Here is a 14,906-nt window from a genome sequence, read left to right as displayed (position 1 = left end):
CTTGATCACATTTGTGAAATGAGTCACATTAGGATAGAGATCTAGAAGGGTTGTAAATTATTCTGCCTAAATTACAGCAATAAGACTATGTATATTAGCATTTGTAGCTAACACTATCTCTATTAGTCCCTCTCAGTTAAATCTGGGTTTGACTTTTTTTTTTAATGATCTATATACAAAGTGTGTGTGTGTGCGCGCGTGCGCGTGTGTATGTGTGTGTGTGTGTGTGTGTGTGTTATTTTGGAAATTTTGAACAAGAGTTCCATATGTAGTTATAGTATACTGCTATAGCTAAGTATAATCTCGACACACACACACACACACACACACACACACACACACACACTTTACTCATTTAGGGAAGTACATGGACCTTCTTTTCTTTCTTTGCTTACAAGATTGAAAAACTGGCAGAATCTTTAATTTGTAACTTGGCAGTATTGTAATTTACAGGCAAGCCAAATTGGGTGAAAATGCTTTAGAATTTTTTTTTACTCTAGACAGTGAAAATCATGAAGCTGAGTGTGCACATTGGGATGTTTTCAGCTTGATTTTTTTTTTACCACATTCACTGGCACTGACAGAGGTAGAACTTTACAGTAAAGGTGTGTGATGTCCAGGGGTAGGTGTGGGGATTTATGCCCATTCTATATGTGCTCTTAATGTTAAAATGGACTATTGTCTTGAAATACTGATTGGGGAAATATGAAATGTGAATTTATCTGAGCTTCATAAGTCCATCTTAATCATGAATTATATAAACACAGACTCAAGGATTGGGAGGTTAAATCAGACATGTTTCCAGGCCTGAGCTTTTTCTGTGGGTTCCTGGAACATTCGTGGTACCTGAGACACAGCAGGAACCTGACAACTCTGAAAACAGGCTTTCTCTTTTGAATGTTGGGGGTTTTGAGATCAACTTCATAATGAGGAAGGGTTCATGAAGTAATGAAAAGCTATTTCCTTTTTTAAAAAGTTCAGAAAGCAGCACAAACATCTGGTAATTTATTTAAATATTCTGGTTCTCTGAATTACCCATTTCCTTAATATATATTTTACTTATTTTTTCCTAGGGGGATAAATTTCCACTTTGTGTTTTTCCCAGTTCAGCTGTGTTAGGCTACTCATTGTAGCATTTAGATTACTTGGTATTTAAGGACAAGGGTAAGGCCCCTATCACGCAAGCTAAGATTTTCAAGAAGCAGGGGTGGGGGTGGAGGGATCAGGTGTCAGAGGCAAAGGCTTTTTGCATGTTGAACAAGCTTCATTACATTATAGTTTCATTTTTTTTATAAATTAAATAAAGAAATAAATGGCTAATGAGACCAAGTGTATCTTTTAAAAATAAATAAGCAACAATATTTACTCAATACTCATTCTCTTTCTCCTCAGAACTTAACTCCTTTTTCCAATTTCAGAAGTCATGAAAATTCTTTCTCCTTTCTCTCTCTCCCCTGCAATATCCCAAATGGTGAACATGTATGTGTGAACGGCAGTGGTCAGAATATTCAGGAAGCTAGGATGAGAAAAACCAGCTTGATTTCTGCACTTGGAAAATAGTTTATGTCTATTTAGGGATGACTCAAGATCTGGACTAGCCAAAACCGGTTTGGCTCAGTGGATAGAGCGTCGGCTTGCGGACTGAAAGGTCCCAGGTTCGATTCCGGTCAAGGGCATGTACCTGGGTTGTGGGCACATCCCCAGTAGGAGATGTGCAGGAGGCAGCTGATCGATGTTTCTCTCTCATCGATGTTTCTAACTCTATCTCTCTCCGTCTCTCTCCCTTCCTCTCTGTAAAAAATCAATAAAATATATTTTTTTAAAAAAGAGAGAGAGTTCATCTCTATTTAAAAAAAAAGATCTGGACTGATGTAAAACTTGGACATACTTATATATTTCATAATATCAGATAATGAGACAGCGCAGCATTTATAGCTTCCTTCTGTCTCTTTTTCTGTTTTACTTACCATATTTGTAGTAAGTAAAATAGGCGTGGTTTTAAATGTTCAGGATTGGACTATTTTGGACTAATTGGACTCTATTATCATATGTGGCTTGCCAGTTTAAAATCAATTAAAACATGAGAAAATAAATGAGATATATTGATTAGTATGACTATGCGAAATAGAATTTAGTCTAGTTGATTCATTAGTAGGCATTTTAGGATATTAAATTACTACTGTGAACTTCAATAGGTTATAAACAATTAGAGGCCCAGTGCACAAAATTTGTGCACTCAGGGGGGTCCCTCAGCCTGGCCTGTGCCCTCTCACAGTCTGGGAGCCCTTGGGGGATATCCTACTGATGGTTTAGGCCTGCTCCCCACAGGGATCATCCTTAGCACTGCCTTGGTGGCAGGAGAGGCTCCCACCACCACCACTGCACTAGCCAGCCGTGAGCCTGGCTTCTGGCTGAGCAGTGCTCCCCCTGTGGGAGCATACTGACCATGAGGGGGCAGCTTCTGCTTTGAGCATCTGCCCACTGGTGGGCAGTGCATGCCATAGCGACTGGTTGTTCTGCCATATGGCTGAAACCGGCTCTCCACCTCTCACAGTCTGGGAGCCCTTGGGGGATATCCTACTGATGGTTTAGGCCTGCTCCCCACAGGGATCATCCTTAGCACTGCCTTGGTGGCAGGAGAGGCTCCCACCACCACCACTGCACTAGCCAGCCGTGAGCCTGGCTTCTGGCTGAGCAGTGCTCCCCCTGTGGGAGCATACTGACCATGAGGGGGAAGCTTCTGCTTTGAGCATCTGCCCACTGGTGGGCAGTGCATGCCATAGCGACTGGTTGTTCTGCCATATGGCTGAAACCGGCTCTCCAATATCCCCTGAGGAGTCCCAGATTGTGAGAGGGTGCAGACCAGGCTGAGGGACCCCATCAATGCATGGTCGGGGCTGGGGAGGGACATGGGAGGTTGGCCAGCAGTGGAGGGACTGTGGCAGGGCTCCAGGGTGTGTCCAGCCTGTCTTGCTCAGTCCTGATCAGGTGGACCCCAGCAGCAAGCTAACCTACCAGTCAGAGCGTCTGCCCCCTGGTGGTCAGTGCATGTCATAGCGACTGGCCGACCAGGCGATTGTTTGCCCCCTGGTGGTCAGTGCACATCATAGTGAGCAGTTGAGTGGCCTTAGCATATCATTAGCATATTATGTTTTGATTGGTTGAAGGTCAACTGGACGACCGGACACTTAGCATATTAGGCTTTTGTTATATAGGACTAGAGGCCCAGCGCACAAAATTTGTGTGCAGGAATGGTCCCTAGGCCTGGCCTGCGATCAGGGCCATTTTCCCTGGCTGTCGCAGCTGGCCCCTCCCCCCCCCACACCCCCCCGATTCCCCATTTGCCATTGGGCGATTGGAGCCTGACGACTGAGGGGAGGGACCAAGAGGTCAGCCATTCCCACCTGCCCGCTGGCCCCACTGGCCCTGCTGCCACTGCAGATGACCCTCTGTGTGTGGGGTGACTGGCGGAGGCCTTGGCCTGGTGCCGCCCATGTCCCCTGTCACCCATCCTTAGTTCCCCATTTGCCATTGGGCAATGGGAGCCTGCCGGCTGGGGAAATGGGCCAAGAGATGGTCAGTGCGCCTCATAGTGACTGGTCGAGTGGTCATTCTGGTCATTCTGCCTTTAGGGTCAATTTGCATATTACCCTTTTATTATATAGGATTGTCACTATGCAGAATTGGACAAAGAAGTGTCGGAACTGGGCTTAATAGATACAAATTTAGTGTTATAACCTGGTAGTTGCCTATTTGAATATCCTGCTGCAAGTATGAATGCACATTGTTTGCCCTCATTTCATAAAAGTATATTGCAGAACATATTTTTAAAAATTGAAGAGTTATATGAACTGGCTAGTTTATTTATCTGTTTAAAAAGTGAAACAATAATTAATTGTGATTTGTGGGTCACTTCTTCTCCCCCTAATGACTTAATCTGTTTGCTTAAATAAATGAAGGAATATTCTGGATTTGATCTTCTCCACCTCATAAATTTAGGAATATTATGAAGTGACACTATAATACTTGACTGTGAAAAGGTATATATTTGTACCTTATTAACTGGATTCTCTCATCAGTGCCTCTTTCTGGTTCAGATGGAATGATCAGCTTTATAACTAGGCCTGGTGAAATAAAAACTGAGAAAGAGGGGCCTCCTAGTTCCCCATATTCTGAAATGTTACGTTGCCTGACATGAATACATAGTCACACTTTGCTATCCTGCAAATGTCAGTGAATATATGCACAAATCCCTGCTAGAAGAGTATGATGCCCTGTGAGGAAAAGATAGGCCTAAGCCCCTTTAAGTATGAGGATGTGTTGCAACAAGTCCCAGAAATAGTTCATTTTTTGAGATCCAGAATTATCTGTTTGGCTTTGAGGTACATAAAATCAAAGCATTAGCAAGAGTGAAAATGTCTAATACTCTGTTATATCAAACTTATTTGATTAATGGGAGGGTTGAGAGCTATGGACGTTTTGGTTTGTTTTGGTGTGTGTGTGTATGTGTGTGTGTGTGTGTGTGTGTGTGTGTGTGTGTAGATGGTCTGTAGTGATTCAGGTAGTGTAAGAACTGTTCTGGGGGTCTGATTCCCATTGAGAACAACTCCAACTTTCTCATCTGACCCTGGTAAACTTTGAATATCACTCAGCACTGTACCTGGCTCATAATAAATGGATTTGCTTTATAACTGCTATGGAAATTGATCCCTCTGCCAGGGTTGCTTTCTCCCTGGCCTCCCTTTCAACCCATTTGGCCTTTCATCCTGAATTTGGATCAGAACCTTTGGGGAAGAGTGGAAAAAAGCATAATTGACAGTTATCCCAGTGATGTGAATTCTAATTCATTAAGTTTACTTTTGGGGGGGAATTGTGCCTGTAGTTGTTTTGTGGGGAGGATGTATTTCTTAATGACTAACTCTACATTAAGCTTCTTATAGACCCAGGAGGGACTATAAAAAACAATTAGCTAGAAGGGACATAATCAAGAGTATGAGATTTACACTCAACCCAAGAAATATATTTGCATATCATATAAATGACAGTCATACTTGATGTCTCAGAATCTTTAGCTATTATAATCAGTAAAGAAAGTGAAAACAGATGCTTTCATTTAAGCTTTCAATTGTGTTACTATTAAAATAAAAACAAAGTTTCTTTAAGTATCCTTCTAGGTCCAATCTAATCATTTCTCTAGATAGAATTCTCAGAAAGGCCAATGGCATTTTGAGAGTGGAACAATATTTTAATAGTTCTCCATGATGCTACATACAAAGTTTGTCCATTTTCCATTTTGTTGTACATTTCTAAAAGTGCTATTTTTATTGTGGTTTCAGTGATTCTCATCCAAAACATTGCAGCATCATGTCATGGAAAAATCCTGGATTGGGGGAATCAATTCTCATCTGAATTCTTCCACTAATGAAAAGACTTTGGGAAAATCACATTAACTATTTGGACCTCAGTTTCATTAGCTGTGTTGATCTGCTATGTTAGGTTTCTTTTTTAATCTAACTTTTTTTAAAAAAAAAAATATTTTATTGATTTTTTACGGAGAGGAAGGGAGAGGGATAGAGAGTTAGAAACATTGATGAGAGAGAAACATCGATCAGCTGCCTCCTGCACACTCCTCATTGGGGATGCGCCCGCAACCAAGGTCCATGCCCTTGACTGGAATCGAACCTGGGACCCTTTAGTACGCAGGCTGACGCTCTATCCACTGAGCCAAACCAGTTAGGGCTAATCTAACTTTTTAAGTCTTTAGTAGAAAATGCACATCATACTCATCTGTAGAAATATGACATTTCAAGCTTTAGAGTAATACTGCATAGCAATTAAAGTGAATGTCAATGTTGGCAGATGTGTAAGTCTTAGATTAGAAAAACAAATACCAGACTTCTGGTCAAGATGGCAGCATAGATAAATACAGTACTCTCCTCCTCCCCAAACCACATAAAAATTACAACTAAACTACAGAACAATCATTATTTAGAACTACCTGAAATTGAGCCGGCTGGAAGTCCTACAGCTAAAGAATTGAAGAAGCCATATTGGGACTGTTGGTAGGAGGGGTGGAGATGCAAACAGTCCCACATGCACCTGTGGTGGATAAAAATCAGGAGGGGTATGTCAGCTGCAAAGGTTTCCCTGAAGAGATAGGGGTCCCAACCCTACACCAGCCCCCACAGGCCAGGGTTCTGGTGCCAAGAAGAGAAGTCTCCATAAATTCTGGCTGTAAAAAACAGTGGGGGTTGTGAGGGAGATAGAGGGCTTCTGGAGTCCTAGGCAGTTCTAAAAGGGCCCATGAATGAATTTACCCAGTCTTACATCCCATAAACAAATTGAGAGAAAAAAATCACATACTAGTTATCTTATTGATCAATACAGAATAAGCCTTTGACAAAATCCAACACCCTTTCTTGATAAAAACTCTCAACATAGTGGGAATAGAGGGATCATACCTCAACATAATAAAAGCCTTATATGACAAACCTTCAACCAACGTCAAACTCAATGGGCAAAAAACTAAAACCATTTCACCTAAGAACAGGAACAAGACAGGGATGCCCACTTTCAGCACTCCTGTTTGACATAGTACTGGAAGTGCTAGCCATAGTGATCAGACAAGAAGAAGAAATAAAAGGCACTGAAATTTGGAAAGAAGAAGTAAAACTGTCATTATTCATAGATGACATGATATTGTACATAGAAAACTCTACAGACTCCATCAAAAAACTGTTAGCGTTGATAAATGAATTCGGCAAAGTAGCAGGATACAAAATTAACACTCAGAAATCTATGGCCTTTTTATACACCAATAATGAACTCACAGGAAGAAAAACTAAAAAAAAAACCCAATCCCATTTACCATTGCAACAAAAAATTAAGATACCTAGGAATAAATTAACTAAGAAGGTAAAAGACCTGTACTCGGAAAACTACAGGACTTATACTCATTTAATATTTGACAAAGGAGACAAGAGCATACAATGGATTTAAAACAATCTCTTTAATAAATGGTGATGGAGAATTTTGTTAGATACATGCAAAAAAATGAAACTAGATCACCAACTTACACCATACACAAAAACAAACTCAAAATGGCTAAAGAACTTGAATGTAAGTCGGGAAACCATAAAAATCTTAGAAGACTCCATTGGCAGCAAAATAGCAGTCATATGTCTTAGCAATATCTTTACCAATACAGCTCGTAGGGCAATGGAAACTAAGGAGAAAATAAATAGGACTACATCAAAATGAAAAGCTTCTGCACAGCAAAAGAAACCATCAACAAAACAATAAGAAAGCCCACTGCATGGGAGAACATATTTGCCAATGCTATCTCAGATAAGGGCTTAATCTCCAACATTTACAGGGAACTCAAACAACTTAAGAAAAGGAAGATAAACAATCCAATAAAAAATGGCCAAAGGATCTAAATAGACACTTTTCGAAAGAGGACATAAGGAAGGCCAAGAGACATATGAAAACATGCTCAAGTCACTAATTATCTGAGAGCTGAAAATCAAAACTACAATGAGGTACAATCTCACACCTGTCAGAATGGCTATCATCAACAAATCAACAAACAACAAGTGCTGGTGAGGATGTGGAGAAAAAGGAACCCTTGTGCACTGCTGGTGGGAAAGCAGACTGGTGCAGCCACTATGGAAAACAGTATGGAGATTTCTCAAAAAGGTAAAAATGGAACTCCCATTTGACCTAGCAATCCCACTTCTGGGAATATATCCCAAGAAATCAGAAACACCAATCAGAAAGGACATATGCACCCTTATGTTCATAGCAGCACAATTTATAATAGCTAAGATTTGGAAACAGTCTAAGTGCCCATCAGCAGATGAGTGGATTAAAAAACGGCTCTCCATTTACACAATGGAATACTATACTGCTATTAAAAAGAAGGAACTTTTACCATTGGCAACAGCATGGATGGACCTGGAGAGTATTATTCTAAGTGAATAAACCAGTTGGGAAAAGATAAATATCACATGATCTCACTCATATGTGGTATATAATGAACGACATATACTGATGAACAAAAATAGAGCCAGAGATAAAGAAACACTGAACAGATTGTTCCACCTCAGGGAGAAGGCAGGGGTTGGGGGAGTAAGAGATCAACCAAAGGACTTGTATGCATGCATATTAGCACAAGCAATGGACATGAATACTGGGGTGGTGGAGGCTTGTTCTGCCGGGTGGGAATGGCCAGGGAGGGAGGTAAATCAGGGAAAAGGAGACATATGTAATACTTTAAACAATACAAAAGAGGAGGGTGGCCAAAACCGGTTTGGCTCAGTGGATAGAGCGTCAGCTTGCGGACTGAGAGGTCCCAGGTTCGATTCCGGTCAAGGGCATGTACCTTGGTTGCGGGCTCATCCCCAGTGGGGAGTGTGCAGGAGGCAGCTGGTCGATGATTCTCTCTCATCGATGTTTCTAACTTTCTATCTCTCTCCTTTCCTCTCTGTAAAAACTCAATAAAATATATTTAAAAAAAAAAAAAAGAGGAGGGTGTACACCTCAAGTGCCCAGCGTGGGTAATTGGAGAGCCTGTGCTACTGGATGCTGCAGAACATTTTCATTAGGCCACTCTACCAAGCCTAGGAGATGTAGCAGTTCTACCTAATACTTAGAAACAAGCACAGGGAGGCTGCCAAAATGATGAGACAAAGAAACATGTCCCAAATGAAAGAACAGAACAAGACTTTAGAAAAAGAAATAAACAAAATGGAGACAATCTACTGGATGCAGAGTTCAAAACACTGGTTATAAGGACACAATGAACTTAGTGAGAACCTCAATGGCATAAAAAAGGAATGGACCGAGATGAAAGATACACTGACTGAAATGAAGAATAATTGAAAGGGAATCAACAGTATAATAGAATCTGAGAATCAAAACAGCAATTTGGAATATAAAGAAGCAAAAAACACCCAATCAGAACAGCAAAAATCAAAAAGAATAAAATAAAATGAGGATAGTATAAGTAGCCTCTGGGCCAACTTTAAGCATACCAACATTCGCGTTATGGGAGTGCAGGAAGGAAAAGAGAAAGAGCAAGAAATTGAAAACCTGTTTTTTTTAAAAAAATGACAGAAAAGCTCTGTAACTTGGTGAAGAAAATAGTCTTACAGGTCCAGGAAGTACAGAGAGTCTCAAGCAAGATGAACCCAAAGAGGCCTACACAAGGCACATCATAATTAAAATGCAAAAGATTAAAAACAAGAAAGAATCTTAAAAGCAGCAAGAGAAAAGCAATTACCTACAAAGGAGATCCTGTAAGACAGTCAGCTGATTTCTTAAAAGGAACTTTGCAGGCCAGAAGGGATTGGCAATACTCAAAGTAATGAAAAACAAGGACCTACAAGCAAGATCACTGTAACTAGAAAACCTTTCATTTAGAATCAAAGGACAGATAAAGAGGTTCACAGACAAGAAAAAGCTAAAGAAGTTCACCATCACCAAACCAGTATTAATGAAATGTTAAAGGGTCTTGAAGAAGAAGAAGAAGAAGGAGAAGGAGGAGGAGGAGGAGGAGGAGGAGTGGGGGGAGACATGAACAATAAAATGGCAATAAATACATACCTATCAATAATTGAATCTAAAAAAAACCCAAAATAAGCAGATCAGAAATGGACTCATAGATAAGAGAATATTTTGATTTTGATGGCTGCCAAATGGGTGGGGGTTTTGGGAAGATGGGTGAAAAAATTGGTTGTTACAGAATAGTAATCAGGATGTAAAATACAACTTAGGGAATATAGTTAATGATCTACACTAATAAAAGAGAAAAATGGTTAATTGATCTGCCCAGGCCTGACACCTCTGTCAGAGGCGTCGGGCCTGGGCAAGGGGCCGATCCTGCGATTGGAGAGTGATGGGGGTCAATGCCTGAGGGCTCCCAGTATGTGAGAGGGGGCAGGCTGGGCTGAGGGACACTCCCCCCCACAAATACCCAGTGCACGAATTTCATGCACCGGGCCCCTAGTATTCTAATAAATATGGTATTAGATAGGTGCAAGATTTATTGGGATGATCACTTAGTAAGTTAGTCACTAATCCAATCACTAGGATATACACCTGAAACTAATATAATAATATATGTCAACTGTAATTGAAAAAAAAAAGATTTTTAAAAAAATGGGTTTAACACGGCCTGTGTGGCTCATGGTTGAGTGTCAACCTATGAACCATGAGGTCAGGGTTTGATTCCTAGTCAGGGCACATGCCTGAGTTGGAGGCAGCTGATCAATGATTCTCTCTCATTATTGAGGTTTCTATCTCTCTCTCCCTCTCCCTTCTTCTCTGAAATCAATAAAAATATGTTTTTTAAAAAATGGGGTCAAACTTCAAAAGCAAAGCAAATATCATTAACTTACTGAAAAGTAGTTAAAAATTTAAATACATTAGAATAATACTTGTTTTTCTCTGTTATGATAATCTATTTTCATAGCAGAAATTTTACGGACTCCATAAAAAAAGAAAAAAATGATTTTAATATCATCACTCAGAACTAAACAGTAATATTTTGATATGTTTTCATTTCTTTTGGCTCTGTATATTTCTTATATTTTATGCCATATATGATTTACTTTTACAATTTTGGAATTATATTGTTTGTGCTATTTGTATCTTGTTTGCTTTTTTCACTTGAGAAAACATAGTGAGCTGCTTCCCATGTCCTTATTCTGAAGCATAACTTTTAAAAGCTTTTTAATTTTTGTTTTCAAACTATAAAAGATACCTACTTGATATAAAGATTTAGGTAGTAACTAGTTTGTTTTCCTACTATTTTTTTTTCTTTTAAAAAATATTTATTATTAAGAGTATTACAGATGTCCCCCTTTTTGCCCCCATTGCCCTCCTCCACTTGGTTCCTGCCCCACCTGAGGCCTTCGCCACCCTGTTGTCTGTGTTCCTAGGTAATGCACATATGCATATAAATTCATCAGTGAATCTCTTATTGTTCCCTTTCCCTCCCTTTCCCTCTGAGATTCATCAGTCTATTCCATGTTTCCATGCCTCTGGTTATATTTTATTCATCAGTTTATTTTGTTCATTAGATTCATTGTTTGTTTATTTTGATTTTTGGATTCAATTGTTGGTAGATATGTATTCATTGCCATTTTATTGTTCATATATTTTTTTTATCTTTTTCTTCTTCCTTTTCTTATAGAATACCCTTCAACATTTAATGTAATACTGGTTTGGTAGTGATGAACTCCTTTAACTTTTTCTTGTCTGTGAAGCTCTTTATATAACCTTTGATTCTAAATAATAGGTTTGCTGGGTAGAGTAATCTTGGTTGTAGATCTTGCTATTCATCACTTTGAATATTTCTTGCCATTCTCTTCTGGCCTGCAAAATTTCTGTTGAGAAATCAGCTGACAGTTCTATGGGTGTTCCCTTGTAGGTAACTAACTGCTTTTCTTTTGCTGCTTTTAAAATTTCCTTTGTTTTAATGCTTGACATTTTATTTATGACTAGAGGTTTCCTGCTCCTGCGGGCCTCAGCTGGCAGTCGGACATCCCCCAAAGGGTCCTTAGCACTGCCTTGGAGGCAGGAGAGGCTCCCACCACCACCACTGCACTTGCCAGCCATGAGCCTGCTGGCAAGCCCGGCTTCTGGCTGAGTGGTGCTCTTCCTGTGGGAGCGCACTGAGCACCAGAGGGCAGCTCCTGCGTTGAGCATCTGCCCCCTGATGATCTGTGTGCCTCATAGCAACTGGTCGCTCCACCGTTTGGTCAACTTGCATATTAGCCTTTTATTATATAGAATGTATCTTGGTGTGGGCCTTTTTGGGTTCCTCTTGTTTGGGGCTTTCTATGCTTCCTGGAGTTATAAGTATATTTCTTTCACCAGGTAGGGGAAATTTTTTGTCATTATTTCTTCAAATAGGTTTTCAATATCTTTTTTTCTCTCTTCTCTTTCTGGCATCCCATAATGCAAATGTTGGTATGCTTAAAGTTGTCCCAGAGGCTCCTTACATTATCTTCATATTTTTGGATTCTTTTTACTTTTTGCTCTTCTGATTTTTTGCTTCCTCATATTCCAAATCATTGATTTGATTCTTGAAATCCTTTACTCTACTGTTGAATATCTGTAAATTATTCTTTATTTCAGTTAGTATATGCTTAATTTCTGACTGGTCCTTTTTCATGTCTTTGAAATTCTCACTAAGATCCTTGAAAGTCTCACTAAGTCCCTTGAACATACTTATAACCATTGTTTTTAACTCTGTATCTAGCAGTTTGTTTGCTTCCATTCATTCATTCATTTATTTATTTTGGAGATTTCTTCTGTTCTTTCATTTGTGACATGTTTCTTTGTCTCCACATTTTGGCTGCTTTTCTGTGTTTGTTTCTATGTATTAGGTAAAGCTGCTGTGTCTCCAGGAATTGGTAGAGTGGTCCTGTGTAGTAGGTATCCTGTAGGTTCCAGTGGCTTAGCCTCCCCAGTCACCTGACCTGGGCATTCTAGGTGAGCCTCTGTGTGCAGTCTTGTATTTTAGCCTTGGTTGCTGTTGGTGTCACTGGGAGGAATTGACCTCTAGGCCAATTAACTGTGAGGACCAGCTGTGACTACAGTGGAAGAGCTGCTGTGCAGGAGACACCCTTATGGAGTAGGACTTGTTTCAGTGGGGCTTTGGAGCTCACTGAGTCTTCCCCTTAGGTGTGTCACTTGTGGATGTGCAGAGTTGTAATCTGGTATGGTCTGAAGCTATCCATCAGATGCACTGGCTCTAGAGCCTCCTGGGAGGTGCAAAGTCAGCTACTTCCTATGTCCTACCTGGGGCTACATGGCAGGAGCTATAGCCATCTGCAGATTGCTGCTACTTGTGTTGAACTTGGAAGTGCCCAGGCAATGCCAAGCTGTGAAACAAAGCAGGCTGCTGCCAGTGCTGGGTCTTTCTTAAGAAAGTCTGAAACCTGAGCCAGGACAGGCCATTCATATGGAAGAGCCACTGCAGACAGCTTGGGTGGGGCTGGAAATTGGATGAGGCAGGGTCTCCAGTAATTACCAGGGTGGAGATATCAGTGTGAGCCAGGCTGATGGAAACTCAGATATGGCTTCCAGTCAGCTCTGCAATTGGGGGATGTGTCAGCCTAAGAACAGTGACCCCTGTGAGCACCCTTGTCTGGGAGAAAGACAACCCAAGTTCTTGCTCCGATGCCAGATAATCCAATTCATTTCTGTATGTCCCTGGATACTCCCAAGCTGCTGCCCCAGCGCTGGGGCTCAGAGGAAGCCAGTCCAAGTAAGTTTGTGCACCAGCCCTTTAAGAGGTACTGCCTGCGTCTCCAGCAGCCTCCCTGTCACTCAGCCATAAGCCTAGCTGGTTTTTACAGCCTGAAATCATGTGAGCTTCCTTTCTCAGCTCTGGAGCCCTGGGCTGGGGGTCTGGTGTGGGGCTGGGACCCCTTGCTCCTTACGGAAGATGTCCACAGCCAAGATATCCCTCCTGATTAGAAAAACACCACATGTGGGTGTTGGACCATCCCATTCTGTGCCTCAGCCCTCTCACCAGTTTCAATGTACTTTCTTCTTCTCTAGTTGTAGGACTTCCATTCAGCCAAATTTCAGGTGGTTCTGAATGATGGCTGTTCTGTATTTTAGGTATAATTTATTATTATTATTTTTTAAAAAATAATTCTTTATTGTTGAAAGTATTACCTATGTCCCCTTTACTCCCCTATTGACCCCCTCCAGCCTGCTCCCACCCCCAGCCCCAGGCCCTCATGCCCCATTGTCTGTGTCCATGGGCTATGCATATATGCATACAAGGTCCTCGGTTGATTACCTCTCACCCACCGATCCTCCCCCGCCTTCCATCCGAGATTCTGCACTCTGTTCCATGCTTCCATGTCTCTGGGTCTACACCATTCATCAGTTTATTTTGTTACTGAGATTCCACATATGAGTGAGATCATGTGATACTTGTCTTTCTCTGACTTATTTCATTTAGCATGATATTCTCCAGGTTCCTCCATGCTGTCTCAAAGGGTAAGAGATTGTTCTTTTCTACTGCTGCATAGTATTCCATGGTATAAAAATACCACAGCTTTTTTATCCACTCATCTAATGATGGGCATGTGGGCTGTTTCCAGATTTTAGCTATTGTAAATTACACTGCTATAAACATAGGGTGCATACATTCTTTCTGATTGCTGTTTCAGGTTTCTTAGGATATATTTGTAGAAGTAGGTTCACTGGACAAATGGCAATTCCATGTTTAATTTTTTGAGGAAACTCCAGACTGTTTTTCATAATGGCTGCACCAGTCTGCATTCCCACCAGAAGTGTATTAGGGTTCCCTTCTCTCCACATCCTCTCCAGCACTTGTCATTTGTTCATTTGTTGATGGTAGCCATTCTGACAGGTGTGAAGTGATACCTCATTGTTATTTTAACTTGCATCTCTCTGATGATCAGTGACTTAGAGCATTTTTTCATACATATGTCTCTTGTCATCTGTATGGCCACTTTGAAGAAGTGTCTATTTAGGTCTTTTGTCCATTTTTTAATTGAACTGTTCATCTTCCTTCTGTTAAGTTGTATGGTTCTGTTAAGTTGTATTTTGGATACTAACCCTTTATCAAATGTATCATTGACAAATATGTTCTCCAGTACAGTGTGCTCCCTTTTTGTTGTTGTTTTCTTTGGCTGTGCAGAAGATTTTTATTTTGATGTCGTCCCATTTGTTTATTTTCTCCTTAGTTTCCTTTGCTCCAGGAAATGTATCCATAAACATATTGCTACCAGATATCTGAGATCTTTCTGCCTATGTTTTCTTCTAGGATTTTTGTGGTTTTACAACTTACATTTAAGTCTTTTACCCATTTTGAGTTTATTCTTGTGTATGGTGTAAGTTTGTGGTCTATTTTT

The sequence above is a fragment of the Myotis davidii genome, unplaced genomic scaffold (assembly GCF_000327345.1).
Source record: "Myotis davidii unplaced genomic scaffold, ASM32734v1 scaffold577, whole genome shotgun sequence".
In the NCBI taxonomy this organism is placed as follows: Eukaryota; Metazoa; Chordata; class Mammalia; order Chiroptera; family Vespertilionidae; genus Myotis; species Myotis davidii.
This window is presented reverse-complemented; position numbering follows the sequence as displayed.